We start from the raw sequence: 16355 nt of genomic DNA, 5'->3' as shown, positions 1-16355 counted from the left end.
ATGAATTGTTAGTCAAATATTTCCTAAATAATGTTAGAGAAATTTGTATTATTAGAAGAAAATATAAAGGAATTTTTGCTCTTTGTATGTATCACTGCTGATGCAGCATTTCAGAACTTAGCTGAAACAGCTTCAGGGTTGAGTAAATCATGAAACCTGGTTTATGTGTCTTATTTGTAAAAACCTTGGTCTGTGTAAATATCAGAGTGAAGCAGAGTGTTGTGAAGGAATTGTTCACTTCAGGTTCCCCCCAGGAAAAGCTAACAAGCAAAAACCCAAGGCCACAAAAACAGACCAGTAAGGAGAATAACAACTACTGTAAGATAAGCATTGGATAGAGCTATTGGGGTGGTCAGCAGAGAATAGATGACAGAAGTAGACAGATAAAAGTAAGTTTTAGCAGGGTAAGCAAAAATGTATTGGTTTAGGTTAGTTATTGTGATTTATGCATTAGAACATTTTAATTATGAAGTTAAAATAGGTAGGTATGCAGATGAGATAACTTGGTAAACTGAGTCTGCACAAAGTTACAAAACAGGAGATAAAAGATCCATGTCCGGCAACAAGAGAGTGGAGAAGATACAGGAAAACACAGTAGATACCAGAGATCTATAAAGACTCTCCTTATATCCAGGAGAGGCAACTTGATCAATTATCTTTCTTGCCTTATCTGCTTTTGCATGTATATATAATTTATAGATGATAATAGCGTTGTGTTAAAATGTACAAAATAAAGGATAAAAAACTGTTTAAACCTAAATTGAAGTGGATCTTGTTTTTCATGCAAAATCCTGGTTACTTCTTCCACTTTGTGGAACAAAAAGTTGTTCCTAGTACATTCCAAGAACTTACTGGACATTTTGTGTTTTGCCATATTACTTTTCCAATCAATGTATGGGTAAAGTTCCCATTACTACCAGGTCCCTCATTTTAGATATTTCTGTTATTTGTTCTAGAAATGCCTCATCCACCTCCTCTTCCTCATTTGATCGTCTATAGTAGACCATTAACATGACGTCACACCTATATTTTTTACCCTTTTTCTTTACCCGGAGACTTGTGAGCTGTTGTCATCTGTCCCCTTTGAATCTAGTTTTAAGCCCTCCTCACTATGTTGGTGAGTCAGTGCATAAGATGTTCTCCCCCTTCTTGGTAGGCAGACCCCATCATGTCCCAGCAGACCTTCTTCTTGGAACAGCATGGCATGACTGAGGAAGCAGCAGCTCTCCTATCAACACCATCTGTACAGCCATGTACTCATTTCAAGTAGGCATATTTCCTTGCCTGGGCTCTTCTCCTCCATCCTGCTGGTAGAGGGTAACACAACCTGCACACCTGACTCTTTCACCATTGACCAGAGCCCTGAACTCACTGCTGATCTCCTTAGGGTCAAACCTGCCAGTATCATTATTGCCCACAGGGCCCCACGCCCGCACCTAAGAGGGCCCCGCACCCTAAAGAAGAGCGCCTAACTTAGACGCCTTTTTAATTTTTACTCACCCGGCGGCAATCTGGGTCTTCGGCGGCATTTCAGCGGTGGGTCCTTCAGTGCCACAGAAGACCTGGAGTGAGTGAAGGACCCGCCACCAAAGACCTGGACTGCTGCCAGGTATTTGAATTGGGCCCCACACTTCCTAAAGCCGGCCCTGAGCAGCATGGAGTAGTGATTGGAGGGACAGATGACGCCTCAGATACAGGCTGCAGGCAGGCAGCACACCTCCCAGGACATCATGTGAAGATGGCAGATAGATGCCTCCGTCCCCCTCAGAAGAGAGTCCCTAACCACCAGCACCCTAAGACTTCTTTCCTCTGGGATGTATTGGCTTTGAGCATCACAGGCTAGGTGGCAGGTGGTTCCTCCTGGTCAGCTACTGGGGTCTGCTTCTCATTTCCTGTAGCCAGTACAGCATACCAGGTCTCCACTTAGATGGACGGGCACCTGGGTTGGGGTGGAGCACTGTCCAAGGTGGCCAGCAGCTAGTCTCCATCCCACAGAGCTGCCAGTTCTCCTTCTTCCTTTGGTGCTGCTGTAGTTATCTGTAGTCGGCTAGCATCCTCCATCCTAGATGTTTCTAACATAAGAATCCAAATAAAACAGACTAGAGCTCAAACCTGAGTGATGACCTAGGGAAAAGGAACCTTATGGTTGCATACAATGGAATTTGTTTTTAATTATAAGAACTGCTTTAAAAGATGTTTTCTCACTATGTGAATTAAATAAACCAATTTTTATAAAGAAAAGTGGAAAAATAATCTGTCAATTATGGCAGGACACACAATGTAGATGTTCCACATTTTGGTTACTTGTTACACATTTTGATAGCTTTTATCATCGACTGGCAGGCTTGAAGATTGAGAGGTATACCGTGCCTTAGTACCTGAGTGACAGTGATCATATTATGGATTTCTCTGTCTTTCCCTCCACCAGCTGGTCAGAGCTTTTGTTGTTTTACTTTATACTGGGACATCAGTGGGGTTCCAATGTGATGAGAGAGTTTTGCCTCAGTTGCCTGGAAATTAGCAAAGATGATTGGCTGAATTACAATAATAAATTAATAGCTAATGAGCTAAAATTCTATATAAAGGTGACAGCCAGCAAGCTAAAAACTCCATAGGGATAGGGACCAGCAAAAGAGCAGAGCGCTCCCAGACATCTCCCAGAAGACACCTGAGAAACTACACTGAAGAAGCTGCTTAAAAGTCAACAACTGTAAGCGCAGCAGCAGCCTACCCACGGTTCCAAGTTTGCCCCTGGCAATAACCACTTTGGGCAACCAGCCAGCAGGATGCCTCCACAGCCGCCCAGCAACAGCAACCAATGGGCTTCCATCTCTCCTACCTGAGTTGCTGTTTTACCTCAGCAGGAGCAGGCAGCTGCTCAGCACAGCAGCATCTACAGAAGCCACTCAACCAGCGTGCTCTATATCGCTCCCTATATCTGACAGAACAGAAGGACCATAGATGGTCTCAGAGAGAATTGAGGAAGCTTAAATCTTCCTTTTTACCCTTTTATTCCTCAAATATATGGGCCTTGTCTGCAATAAAGCTGGATGTCTGTCGTTTGAGTGAGATCTCCCTACCCATTCAGTAACCCTAAGGCCAACGCTTACTGGATCTTAGTGTTAAGCAATTAATATTAGAGTTAATCAATATATTGTTATGTTTTTGTTATATGCTTGCTTGTTATATTGTTAGAGTATTAAGTAAATGATTACATTGTTAAATTATTGTATGTTATAGATTTAAGTGGAAGTGTTATTGCTGTGTTTTGTTTATCGCACCAATTCCTTTACATTATATCTGTAACCCTTACTGTTTCTCGCCTCTTTTATTGTAACCTTTTATTTCTAAATAAACATTTTTGTTTTTGAAGAATTTACTGCTTGCTGCCTATTCTTGATTGGAGGGCTGTATCCGTGTCCTTCAAGGGAAAACTTAGCTGGCTTTGGTTAGCAGCTTTTCTCTGGAAAATCCGTAGAACCTTTAATAAGCAAAAGAAAATAGTTTTAAATCTAAAAAGAGAGCAGAGTTCAAATCTTCCAGTAACATCAAAGCTATAATGGAGAAAAATATGGCCTTCGTCTAGTTCCATTTTGTTTTTGTCCCTTTTTCTTTTTAAAACACCTTGTAAGATGAGCTATCTGATCTTCATGGACACAATATCATTTATGACACCTTACAAAATAATTTAGGTTTGCTTCTCTGCAGAGAAAGAGAATTGTTGTATTATTCCATCATAGGTGTGTGTAGTCTAAGGAATGGTCAATGTGCTTATGTTGATTTTTTTTTTTCATTTGACCACCCAGTGTAAATTCTCTTCAAGCCAAAACAGATATTTTAAGTAATTTCCTATGGAGAAAAGCATTTTCCATTTTTTTCTTTGTTTTGCCAAGTACAAGAAATTTTTGCAAAATGCTGTACATTGGAACTCAGACTTCGAATGCATCTTAAGAACTCCATTTTTGTGAATCATCAGTCAGAGTTAACCAAAAAAGACTACATGATAGTAAAAGAAGAAGTGTGTGTGTGGGGGGGCCCTTAGGAAACAGACATTTCTTTGACATGACAGTTTAGGAAAGAGAAACTAGCAGTAATATAAGCAGTTCTTATTTTGTTCTTATCATATTATCTTACAATAAAACACTGAAACACCATCTGAGAGACGGAATTCAGACCATAATTCCAATGATATTAAATGATCTAATTTAGAAAAATGAGTCAAGTGATTCCTACCTCTTTAAAATCCATGGAAAAGAAATAGTCTTCAAGTCTGCAAGTAGATAAGGGGATAAGAAGGGAAGTACAATTTATCTCCTCTAAAATCTTACAGTCATGAATGTTTATTATGGCATGAAGCAGAAAGTGAGAGACACTTATAAATGAGATCCAACAGTCTACCTAGACACATCTTGCTGAAATAATACTGTTCAGATGGAATCTTTAAGACTTAGATTCTGAAAGCATCAACTATTTTAAAATAAATGTAAGTTGATATATTCATTTGTAACAAAATGAATCTGACATACCATGGCCACTGTAATATGTAATTTCACCCTGGGGATTCAGTTTCCAGAGGTAATATAATTTTCTTTAAAACATTCCTGAAAACCAAAAAAGGGCTAGATTAAATAAATATCCTAGCCTAGGAATTATATTAATTTTGATGTTTACTCTACCACCGAGAAACAGAGAATACTTTAGTTTGTTAACTACGGAAGAAAGAGTTAGTACATAGTTCAAATGCTCATTTAAATTATTATTTCTTCAATGTATAAAGACTGGGATGGGCTGGTGGAGGGGAGAGGAAGGGAAATTAGATGATTTACATTCGCTTTATTTAAATCTTTTTTTTATTCTATTCAGGCATATTAAAATATGCTCTAAGAGAAGACTACAACACAATGGAGACACAGAACCAAATCCACTGTGGCATGGTTGGTCTAAAAAAAAAAATGAGTAGCTTGTGCAGTCTATCCTGAAAGGCTCTGAATTTCGTTGAAAAATTGCAATAAGACTATTTAGGATCCAGTAAGATTACAGTACAATTGAATACATATACTCTAGTATGGAATGGTCCGATAAGTGCTGTCACACTATTTCGTCTGAGAAAGCACAATCTTTCCATTGACTTCAGTGCTCGCTAGATGAGCGGGCAAGTCTCTATTTTTGCTTTTTACACCTATTTGATACAAAAAAGCAGCATGCAAGAGTATGTTTCTACCAGCTGAAGTTATACCTCCCTCACATCAGTGGGAAATATATGTATCATTAACCAAGGCATATTGGATTTATTTACAACTCAATAGACATTCACATGGGCCCTGATTCAGTAAAATACTTAAGCATATGCCTAACTTTAAGCACATAAGTAGTCCCATTGAATTCATTGAGACTATTAACACGATTCAATTTAAGTGTGTACTGTAGTATTTTGCAGGATTGGCGCCAGAATGCTCAGCAGTTTGCAGGACTGACCCTGTGCTTGATGAATGGACCTGTAAAGCAGGACACAATTCAAGTCAAAATAACATTCACAGTTAAAAACTTTTGCTTTCAGACAGGTGGGAACTTTGGAGATGCTGGACATTCTTGCAGGAGTTTGAAAGGATCATTATGGCTCAATTTGAGACAGTATGGGAAGCAAAGTGGTAATAGAAATTGGACATAATCCAGAAAGATAAAATCAAAAAGAATGAAAAGATGAAGTCAAAACTAATAAGAGGAGATTTCAACTCTCCAGACATACAGAAAAAGAGATACAATGAGAGAAATAAATCAAGCAATAGTCTTGTGCTATATCCTCACTATATTAAAAGGTGACAAAAAAGGGAAAGGCTTGACTTTCAGCAGCACAGCTGTTATGATGTAAAGACAGAGTACTCACTAATGACTGTAATCCAGTTGGATTCATTATTCCAAACTGAAACAAAAAGAGAAAAAAACCAAGGATTTTGATTTTAGAAGAATGGGGGAAGTGCTAAAAAGAATCCATGGAGTAAGCTAGCAATGGGAGGAGGGAAGGACACGATGTTCAGAAAGCAATTACTGTATGTCCAAGGGTTATGTGTACCATCTAGCAATAAGTACACTACAAGAAGAAAAAGACCATTGCAGATTAACAAGAAATTGAAAAAGATAAGGATAAGAAAAAAGACATTGGAGAGGCACAAAACATCAGGCAGAGGCAGAATGGAAAGTTTACAGATGAACTTAAGATAGCATAAAACAAAGAAGAAAATCTAAAGCAGAGAATTAAATGAAGACTGCACAAGAAATAAGCTAGTATCAGGAAAACATTTCAAGCACATGTAAGAACAGATCGCTGAGGAATGCAGTAAAGTCTCCATGAGAAAACTGGAGCAGTACAATACTATAATTCAGTCCATGGTCCTTTCCCCTGGACCTGTTTTATTACCACAAAAGTTTGCAGGTGATACCAAGCTGGGAGGGGTTGCAAGTACTTTGGAGGATAGGATAAAAAATCAAAAAGAACTGGACAAACTGGATAAATGGTCTGAAGTAAATAGGATGAAATTCAGTAAAGACAAATGCAAAGTACTCCACTTAGGAAGGAACAATCAGCTGCACACATACAAAATGGGAAATGACTGCCTAGGAAGGAGTACTGTGGAAAGGGATTGTGGGGTTATAGTGGATCAAAAATGAAATGTGAGTCAACAGTGTAACACTATTGCAAAAAAAAGCAAACATCATTCTGGGATGTTTTAGCAGGAGTGTTGTAAGCAAGAGAGAAGAAGTAATTCTTCTATTTTACTCCGTGCTGGTTAAGCCTCAACTGGAGTATTTTGTCCAGTTCTGGGTGCCACATTTCAGGAAAGATCTGGATAAACTGGAGAAAGTCTAGAGAAAAGCAACAAAAATGATTAAGGGTCTAGAAAACATGACCTATTGAAAAAATGGGTTTGTTTAGTCTGGAGAAGAGAAGACTAAGGGGGGGGACATGATAACAGTTTTCAAGTACACAAAACATTGTTACAAGGAGGAGGGAGGTAAATTATTCGCCTTAACCTCTTAGGATAGGCAAGGACAGTTTAGGTTGGACATTAGGAAAAACTTCCTGTCGGGGTAGTTAAGCACTGAAATAAATTGCCAAGGGATGTTGTGGAACCTCCATCATTAGAGTTTTAAAAGCAGGTTAGACCAACATCTGTCAGGAATGGTCTAGATAATACTTAGCCCCGCCTTCTGTGCAGGGGACTGGACTAGAAGACCTCTCAAGGTCCCTTCCAGTTCTATGATTCTATGATTCAAACCAAAATCAAATTAACTCAAAACACCTGTTCCAGCCACCAAAGGCCTTTCCAGTATCAGCAAGTTTGGAGGAGAGAAGATGTGTCCTTCCCTTGAGTCACCTTTTCTGGGGAACTCCTACTTAGTCCTCATGTAGGAACTTCCATCAGAGTTTTCCTTAACCCTCATCTTCTCTAGACTGACCCAGTTCCTTTCTATAGTCTCCAGCAGGCAGTCACATGATGCTTAGGCAGCTGATCCCCTCTGCGTGATGGACCCTACCTAGAAACTACAACTCTCAGCAAACTGTGAGTTTGCTTTTTTGTATCAAATAGGTGTAAAAAGCAAAAATAGAGACTTGCCCGCCTATCTAGTGAGCACTGAAGTCAATGGAAAGATTGGGCTTTCTCAGACAAAATAGTGTGACAGCACTTATCGGACCATTCCATACTAGAGTATATGTATTCAATTGTATTCCATTGCCTGCACCAGCACATACAAGTCAGTGCTCTGTTACAGAGACAAGGACTGACAAAACATTTAAACACACCAGAAAAAGTTATAAGGGGTACATTTTCAAAAACATGTACATGACTTAGTTGCCAAAATCTTATTTACTTTAGTGGGACTTTGGTTCCTAAATCGTCACATGGGTAACATTTTAGAAAGCATCTAAGATCTAGAAGATTAGAAAGATATCAGGGACCAAATTCTGTAGTGATTTAAAATGTAGGGTAAGTGCACTTTAGGTAGTAAAGTAGCACTTTGGGAGTAAAATAGGTTAACTTGCAACAAGATGAGAGTGTATGTAGACGTGTGTATCCAGTGTAATTTATATGTTGGGGAGGTGGAAGGCATTGCAGAGGGAAAGTAAACTCACAGGACAGTATCATTTATACAGACGCTCCCTCGGTTACGCAAACCCGATTTACGGAAATCCGCACTTATGGAAAAAGTTCCATACGCTTTTTAGCTTTTTTTTGTTTTTTTTATAATTGTCAGGTATACGTTCCCGACTTACGCAAAATTCGACTTATGCAAGGCGTTCCGGAATGGAATGCTTGCATAAGTTGGAGAGCGTCTGTAGTAGGTAGGCCTTTTCTTTCACACCATCCTGTTGGCTTCTTTTCCTAGTGCAGCTTCCCCACTTCCTATACAGACGGTTCTGCCTCCACATTCATAGGGCTCAATTCTGATTTTACACAGGTGCAATGCAGGAGTAACTCTGATGGAGTCAGTGGAGTGACACTGGTGCAAAACTAGCAATAGTGAGATCAGGACCAGGCCTATTAACCTATAAAGAGAAAGCCAACAGGCAGCTCTCTGCAGACCATCAACAAGCGCCCTGAGGACAATTGGTGGTTCCCAAGCCACATTCAGGGAACTTGTGTGCTGGAGAAACCCAGACAATGGGAATAGTTCCAGAATATCTAATACAAAGAGAAGGAGAACAAGCAGAGGCCAGTAAAGGAACCCCACAAAGTACAAAACCATATCAATCCAGAGAAATTAGAATCCAGTTAATAAAAAAACAAAAACATATTGTTTCTCCATAGTGGGGCAAGAAACCTTCTTCGACTCACCAGACCTAGAGCTTCCCCCTCTGGTGGTGGCAGGCCTGGGGTAAATCAACCCCACTCTGGACAGTGTTGGTCTTCCCCTCTATGTGCTCCTTTGGCCTTATTTTCAGGGTGTGTCTTGGGGTCAGCCTCAGGGGAACAGTCTCAAAAACACAAAAGGGGATACCTTTCCCTGGTTAGCCAGCCTATATTCCATCTTGGTCCCATGGCCCACCGGAGCCATGAGCACAGGTGTGTACCTGGAGCGGTTCACCCCTGTCCCCGATGCCTGTCCCTTTTGCGGCATGAGGGAGACCCTGGCTCATGTTTACCTTGAATGTGCCAGGTTGCAACCTCTTTTCCGGCTTCTCCTGGATTTCCTTTTGCGTTTTTGGCTGCACTTCTCCCCTCACCTTCTTATATGTATATCTTGTCCGTGGCCCCACAAAGTCGCAGGACATCCTCATCAACTTCATCTTAGCGATGGCCAAAGTGGCCATCTACAACACCAGGGGGAGAATGCTGGCTGAGGGGGTTTGTGACACTGTATCCCATAATGCTTTATGGGAATATGACATAACTGGAATATGTTTTGTGCTGCCTGTGCCATGTAACAGATCTCGGTAAAGATTATGGTCTACTATATCTATTCATCCTATTTGTACACATATATCATTTTGTACTTGAGGTTAAGAATATTGGCTGTATACCTGCTTGATTTCTAAGTAAGCTTTGTGAGGCATTTGGTCAGCTTCTTTAGGAAGGAATTCGCAAGGTTAAGTACACAATCAGGAAGCACTTGGGGAACAATGCATCTTGGAATGCTCCAGTCCACATAAGAAGTCTTCCGGGAGACATACAAGATACCGTGTGGACAATGGCTTCTGCCTGTAAAGACAGTGAGTCATGCATGGACATGTGACTTGCCCAGGTGACTCCAGAACTCCATCTTGGAGCTGGACTTTACATAGGAGTGAGGAGGGGGTCTCCACCCACAAGAGAAAGTCTATTAAAACCACTGGGAGACCCCTGCATTTTGTCTTCAGCTGGCTAAAGAGAAAGCCTATCCATCCCAAAAGAGACCTGAAAGAAACTGCATGGGGGGTGAGTGATTGCTGGACCCAGACTAATAGGAGATTAGTCTGTGAAAGGAAGCATTCTGGAACTGGCGAGGATCTTATCTGTATTCAGTTTGATTAGACATAGATTTGCGCATTTTATTTATTTTGCTGGATGACTTACTTTGTTCTGTCTGTTACTACTTGGAACCACTAAAATCCTACTTTCTGTATTAAATAAAATCACTTTTTAGTTATTAATTAACTCAGAGTATGTATTAATACTTGGGGGAGCAAACAACTGTGCATATCTCTCTATCAGTGTTATAGAGGGCGAACAATTTATGAGTTTACCCTGTATACGCTTTATACAGGGAAAAACGGATTTATTTGGGTTTAGACCCCATTGGGAGTTGGGGATCTGAGTGTTAAAGACAGGAACACTTCTGTTTGCTGCTTTCAGGTAAACCTGCAGCTTTGGGGCAAGTAATTCAGACCCTGGGTCTTTTTTGGAGCAGATGGGAGTGTCTGGCTCAGCAAGACAGGGTGCTGGGGCCCCGAGCTGGCAGGGAAGGCAGGGGTAGAAGTAGTCTTGGCACATCAGGTGGCAACTCCCAAGAGGGTTTCTGTGATTCAACCCATCACAGGGTTCTCTGCGACTCAGGGTTCTCTATTTCCATTCCTCTCTCCACTCACGTATCTGGGCAGAGTTCCTCTGGGCGGCATCCACTGGCTCCCTTAACATCTTAGAGGAGCACTGGGTGCTGTCCGGGGTTCTCTGCTCAGTGTCCCTTTCGGGTTCCCTAATTTTTGGCCCTTTGACTCTATACCCGTCCTTCTTGTTTTTTCTGTTTCCCCCCTCCCCCTAATAATTTGAGTCCCGGGCCCAGTGGATCCTCCCCTTAGGCTGGAGGAGGGTCCTTTTGCCATGGGCTGGCTTGCACTCACACACCTCCCCAGATCCCAATATGAATACCATCTTGCAGCTGTCCTGCCTGACTTTGTCACAATAGAAATAGAGTCACTTATTTAAAATATGCAACATAGAGCAAAGTATTTATCACAAGATAAAGGAAATTCTTCTTCCATGTTTGTATAAGGCTCTGCTACAGTTAGGACTATCATATAGAACGTTGTCCTCAAATATTTCTTAATAAAATCGTAGTCAGAACCAAGCTAATAATTGAATAGTGAAACACAACTAACATTCAGTCAATCTGAATTTTAAGTAAGAATCTTTTGTCACAATAAGACACCGAAAGCACAACTATGCCTGGTCTACTAAAGCCAGTACAATGCTTTGAGTGCACAATGCACATTTGTGCCAACCTGCTGTTGGGCCATTCTGAGCCATATTATTTTCACTGCAGCAGAGGAAACTAAAACTAATCTAAATCCACAGTATTATATTTTCCATTAATCCATTCAACCCTTATGCTTCTCCCTAGTGGACAGGGCAGACAGGAGAATAGAGCTAAGATGAGGTGCCATTTCCCCTTGAAATAAAAAATCCACATCACTGATAGGTCATGTGGCTTAACGCGGGGTGGAGGGGAAAGTAGCTGCATTAAACTCCATGCTTCTCCCCTCCTACTCTCAGAACTGCATGAAATCTGTAGTAAACCCTACTGCAAGTTAATGCTTAAAGCACCATTAACTGCTGCTGCACATTCTGGTATCTTTCACACCCTCAGAGAGGTCATATAGAGGGCTGGCAGCCAATGACTAATAGACAGATGGACTGTGTTAATACACCTGCTGGTGGAAAATTCCTCTGCCCTGCTGCCCAAGGTAAGTAAGTTTGGGGTTCCAAACCTGTGGGATCATTGACCTTCATTTATTGGCCTCATTCCCTGGCTGGTCAATGCTCCCACTAGTCCTGTGGAGAAAAGTGGAATATATAGAGAATATGTTAGAGCTGCATAGTTTTTCAATGAATTTGTTTCTTCCTGTGTGCTTTTGTGTAGAAGAGGTGCTTTGGGGACCTAGTAATTTCTTTCACATCCATCAGAATATTTGCTTTCAAGCTCATGCTTTAGAAATTGAAAAACTGTTGCTGCCACATTGCAAAGTGACACACTGTAGTTCTAATACACTCTCCAGGGTTACCTTCAAAGCACATGAAACTAAGGCGATAATGTCCATAGTATTTCTTAGAAGATGGATTTTGGCTCAAAGGATCAGGGTTTACATTCTTTTATCTCCTGCTTTCAGAATATTAAAGGATGATATGGACCTTCAGTTTCTGGGAGTGCCAGTGAGCTAGAGTAGTTGGTTCCACTGCTGCCCACAGTCATGTTCCTGGAGCAGATGCCACATATTGTCTCCACAGCAACCTAGTCATACCCCAACACAACCCTTCACTGCAAAAAACAAAATTAGGTTAGGGAAGTATCACGGCTTGGTATAAAATGAGAAAAAAAGTTAATATGATTCAGTTAGCTGAAAGCAACCTTACTGCTGAAGCTTAGCCTTTTATGTCACAGGACATATCTCATGCTGCATGTGTGTCTCTTTGTGTAGGACAGATCTATCTAAAGCATACACTGGAGCAAACAAACAAAGTGAACCAATGTAAATGTACATTATATAATATAGACATATGCCTGTTCCCAAGCTGTGCCAGACATTATGGGCTAAGGGCAACCTGCACCGGCCCTGTAACACTCTTGGGTAACAGTGTGTGTGAAGATGTTCACTTTGCGCAACCAAACCAGGATGCTTATGTGGAAGCCAGTAAATAATTAACAAGGTTTTGAAGAGATCTTAATGAATGTTAGTTAGCATGAGTTAGGTTAACTGTGACCCTGGTGACGTGAGGAAGCAAGATAATGTAAGACAGAGTGAATTGTGTGAAAGTTATTACGACCTTGCAATGTGCAGTCTTGCAGTCTTGTTTTTCTAGTGAGATAGGAGGAAAGCTTATGTATAAACAATATGTATTTGTTGTTTTTTACTGTCTGTATTATTGCTAGAAATTGTCTGTAAAAGGTATAAAGGCTTGCTGTGATTGTTTGAGAGTTGAGAGACCTGTCCAGGACCCTGTGTCCTATGGCACTCTCTCCCTCCATGGTAATTACTGGAGAAATAATAAAGTATTTGATTTTGCTGCATCCAAACAAAAAGTGAGAACTGAGTTTTCTTCGACAATTGGGGGCTCGTCCGGGATGGCAGGACCCACAGACAACTACTACGGATCATTCCCCTTCGAACCCCATGGCGCCATATGAGAGGTATGAGACCTTTTGAAATCTCTATTGGGGTATCGGAGGAGGACTTTCCGTGAGGACGTCTGTCTCTGTTGGGCTCACGCCATCTGAACTTATTGACTGTGCAGCAGGATCAGATGCAAAGTGGTATTGGGGAGAGGCCCCAATAAGGTTAGTTTATTGCAGTACTGGGAACTGCTGAGTTGAAATGCATAAGGTAATGCATAAGGTAATGCATAGGTAAATGCATTAGAATGCACCGGTGCTGAGGGGTTTTTACCGCCTCAAGAGGGGTTGTCATACCGCCTCATGGTATTGGTCCGGACCAGGTAAAGATGCATCATGGTTTAAAAAAAAAAAAAAAAGATAAAAAGGTTGAAAAAGGGTTAAAAAAAAGACAGAAAAAGAAAAAGGAAGAAAAAGAGGCCTTGGTGTGTGTGTGTGTACACCAGTGTGAGTGGCTGTTACCGGGCTAGCCCAGTAACTACTGGATCTTTCGGAGATCCGACCCACGGTGGGCTGACTCAGCCTGGCATAGTCCGGCGAGGAAGCTGCCTGGGTCTAGGAGTGTGTGAACCCATCTTCCCTCCCCTTTCCTTGTGAGTCTCTCCTGTGTGAGTGGAAAATGGGTAAGGGACTGTCTAAATATTCCACCTTACCCCCTAAGGGTACCCCAGCATATTACATGTACGTACATTATGGTCCTAAAACCTGCAGGTATTTAAATGATTGGAATCTGTATACGCGTGAAAATTCATTTAAACAATGCCCATTAGAAGGTACCTTCAATCTAGATAAGATCATATATCTCAGTGGAGCTTTAATCACAAAGAAAAACCTCTGTTACAGTGTGAGCAATTTGTCTAGGAACGGGTTAATTTGAAATTCGGCTTAGCCCTGAGATAAGGGAGAAGTTGTTTTGTCTTCAAGGTCATGAATTAGTGTGGACTATGCTAAGTGCTAAGTAAAAATGCTTCAGCTCCAACTGGAAAATAAAAAAAAAAAGGCAAACCAAAAAAGCAGTATAAGTTACAAAACTGAGATTGCATTTGCAAAGCTTAACGGTTCAGTGAGATCCAACAGTTTTGCAACCCTGAAGCCAGACAGGCAGCTGACCTGAACTGAAAGAGACGCAGGAGATTCCAGGGTGTAAAAGAACAGCCATCCCAAGAGTGGCAGCATGTTGGAAATGCTGGACAAGCTGTATACAGGATAATCTCCCGTCCACCTATTTCCCTTCTCTGAACATTATACACAGACATGCCAGTCTGGATATGTGTAAGTATTAAAGTGGCTTAAGGCTTGGGGCATTCATATTTTTCCCGAGTGATGTGGGAGCATTCCCAACACTCTCCATTGTTGTTTTATTATTTTTAATGAAGCTTTAAAATTTGATTATATGCTCTGTCAGTTTGATCACCTGACATAAGGGATAATTGGTAACAGAAATTTGTCACAGTTTGGTGAGCAATAGAGAATTGGAAAGCACTGTAGAATTTACACCATCTATCTGTTTTACCCTTGTTAGTTTATGTTTGCTTTGTTTGGTACTGTTGGTGTTAGGTGTTAAGAATAGCATGATTATAGGTGAGCTCTAATAGAATAAGGAAACACTATTTGGTTTTGGTGCACTATTTAGCTTTGTCTCTGTTTTGTTTAACGGTTACTGATGTTTTTCTGCTCTGTTCATTTGGGCGTTAGGTGTGTGAGCGGAACTGAACTATTCCTCAGGGTGGAAGCCATGTGTGCGATGAAGCTCTGGGGTTGTCCTGAAATTTTACAGTCCCGCCATAGCGGACAATATAATAGAAGTAGAAAAATTTGGCTTAGACTGTAATTTTCTTTGTTTTTGTGTAATTTTCTTTTCTGTTTAAGTGTCAGCACACAAATGGGTGGGTCTCTGGGTATGCCCCCCAAGGGGTGGGGATTATGTGGTCAGGGACTGGCCCTGTTTTTTTGCCCAGGTGGCAAGCCTTACTAGGAAGGACTCAGGTAGTCTTGTGTGTAGAAATGGGTAGGGGACACGACCAGAAGGGTCCTCCTAGCTAAGAACTGGTTGTGGAACAAGCTAGTGTCCATGGACGGGACGATTCAGCGAGGAAAAAGGATCGGCAACAGACAGAGAGATTTGGAAACTTTTGAGGGTGTAGTGGAAAGAAGGAGTAAGTGAATATAAGCATGAGGATTTCAAATACTCAAGAGGATATTTGGAATGGTGATTTGCATTGGTAAAGTGGCTGTTGGAAGGAGAAAGCAATTGATTTTTAAGGGAAAATGAAAAATTGACTCTGTTTGCTGGGGGGAACAGCACTTGAACTTTGTGAAAAAGCTGAAGAGAACAGTTTTTTGGTGTCTTTGACATGTTTGTGAATGAATTCAGGCAAAGAAATTATTAGATTGCACTCATTTGGCTATGAACAATTTTGTTAAATCAGTTGAAGAATGTATACAGTGCTATGTAATGACATTGTATTAGGCCCTACAGGCACTATAAGTGGTGATGTTTTCTTTCAGTGTTTAAAAGCAGGAGTTAAAAGAAATAAAAACCAAGCCGGAGAGCATCTGTGTTAATGCAAATTAACTAACTGATAAGGTAGAGGCCGCTGAACCAGGGCTGTCTAAGAAGCACATACGAGAAAATATGGGGTAATTCCTCTGTTTTGCCTAGAATCAACAAGAGTATTTGTATATTTTAAGATAATCAAAGAACATTAATGCCAGCTACACAGCATTCAACATACTATGATTTACTGGCAGTCACAATTATGTTCTGTGTTCTGGTGTTTTGCCAAAAAAATTGTTGTGTTTAATATTTTCATGAGATGGTCTGATTTGACATCAAGCGAAAATGTTGCATTGCAATGCAGATACTTGTTTTGTTCAACTTAGAGTACAAAGTGTTTAGTTATATCAGAAAAATGTGATATACTACAGTCTAATACATTTTCTTAAGTAAGAGAAAGAAACTACATTGGCCAAATCTTTTAATTGAGAATTGTTGTTAAAATTTGCATACTGACAGTCTTTGGAAGCAAGGACATGAAAAGTTAACCCACTCCCCATATTGTACAAGGGATCCTTCTGGCTACCTCAGACTTTTAGCCAGAGGGCTGGGGATGGTGGATAGCTATTGGACTAGAAGTTATATTAAGTGAACTTCTCAAAGTGGGTGTGCTTGTCCTGGCTTGTTCTTCCAAAGTTCTGTAATAAGATTATTTTAGTGAAAGGGTATATGTGGCATACATTGAATGATAATACTTCTGTACTGTATAACAGTA

The 16355-nt window shown here is 40.7% G+C and overlaps 1 long non-coding RNA gene across 1 annotated transcript; it reads right to left on the bottom strand.

Annotated features, from left to right (window-relative positions):
• Window positions 1–3379: 3379 nt before the first annotated feature.
• LOC120396037 lies at window positions 3380–4603 on the bottom strand. The gene is made up of 3 exons (XR_005592938.1): window positions 4527–4603; window positions 4234–4270; window positions 3380–3481 (listed from the first exon to the last, which is right to left on the bottom strand). It is a non-coding gene; the product is annotated as an uncharacterized LOC120396037 (long non-coding RNA).
• Window positions 4604–16355: the final 11752 nt, after the last annotated feature.

Source organism: Mauremys reevesii, linkage group 1 (assembly GCF_016161935.1).
Source record: "Mauremys reevesii isolate NIE-2019 linkage group 1, ASM1616193v1, whole genome shotgun sequence".
In the NCBI taxonomy this organism is placed as follows: domain Eukaryota; kingdom Metazoa; phylum Chordata; order Testudines; family Geoemydidae; genus Mauremys; species Mauremys reevesii.
Note: the sequence above shows the minus strand (reverse complement) of the source record. Positions and strands in the feature narration are given on the sequence as shown.